Genomic DNA, 1,292 nt, shown 5'->3' with positions numbered 1-1,292 from the left:
AAACGGCACTATTTCTGCACCTTGTTCAATTTGACCTCATGGGTAATTTGACCAATTTTCTTGGTGTCATGAGGGTCGCATTAATAGAAGCCCATTGTATCGCTTTTCATGCACAGATGCATAGAATGTACCGCACCAGCAGCATTTCAGAAACACAAGCTCAATATTGCTACATATCATATTTAAGAGCAGCTGAAATATCAAGTTGGACCATGCTTTACACCAGCACCGTGTAAGTAACTCTGAAGAGAAACAAAAGGTTACGTGGTTTTTTGCAGCTACCCATGCCAACCTTATCCATAATAATGTATGTGATATAGTAAAGATGTTAATCTAGTTCAACGGCAGTTCACTGGCTGTGTTGCTTGAAAAAAGAAAGCACAGGCTTGCTTCCGGTAAAATGCTTTTTGGTATTGCATTGTGTTGCTTGGTGGCGCTTGTTTTCGATCCTATTTACTGCTGCGAGACAATCTGAAGTATAGAAGAAAAACAACTTGACAACAATCGCGGTGTTAGATTCAATAGTAAGCGTACAGAAGAATTTTTCACTACCACTGTTATCACCTAACAAGGTAACCAAAGCAAAAAGGGAGGTTCTTAAGCTCTCCAAGTCAGTCTTGTTATGTGGACTATGACTAGAAATGTGAATATGGCCCGGTGTTTGCTGGAAATCGCCACTCCTATGGTCTTGGCCAGCAGGAATCATCGTTTTGAATCCACCGGGTTTCAAGTACTGAACATAACTGGAGACCATCATTGCTCAAACAGCCTGGGCTGACGTCGCTGATAAGACAATGTACTCACCTTAGTGCAGCAGCGTCCAACTCTTGAGGCCTGTTTGTGACAGCCATCACGAGAATCCACTCTTCACTCCTTGTGTGGAGCTGCACCAGAGAGCATTACACTCAGCCAAACTCAAGTGGATTACGTGTCTTCATGAGCAAGCTACGACTGCGTAGATACAATCGGTGTGCTCGAATTCTTGCCAGTACTGTAGGCAGTTTACGTTGACAACTAAGACCACTGTGAGCCGCAGCAATGTAACACGCCTTGAACTGTCTGGAGGGCGTCTCTGTAACACGACATCCCCTCGTGATAAAAAGAAGAAGCTGAGAAATGCACTTATTGTAATGGCTTTAACGCTGAGCGTGCAAACCTACTAAACAATGTTACTTACATAAACCGCGTCAAAAGTGTCAATCTGTTTCCCTGTGAGCTGACAATCTTCTCATTATGTTTCTGAACCTTTTAGTGGGACACCATCTTGGTTACACAGGAATATAGCCTGTGTC

The sequence above is a fragment of the Dermacentor andersoni genome, unplaced genomic scaffold (genome assembly GCF_023375885.2).
Source record: "Dermacentor andersoni unplaced genomic scaffold, qqDerAnde1_hic_scaffold ctg00000040.1, whole genome shotgun sequence".
NCBI lineage: Eukaryota > Metazoa > Arthropoda > Arachnida > Ixodida > Ixodidae > Dermacentor > Dermacentor andersoni.
Note: the sequence above shows the minus strand (reverse complement) of the source record.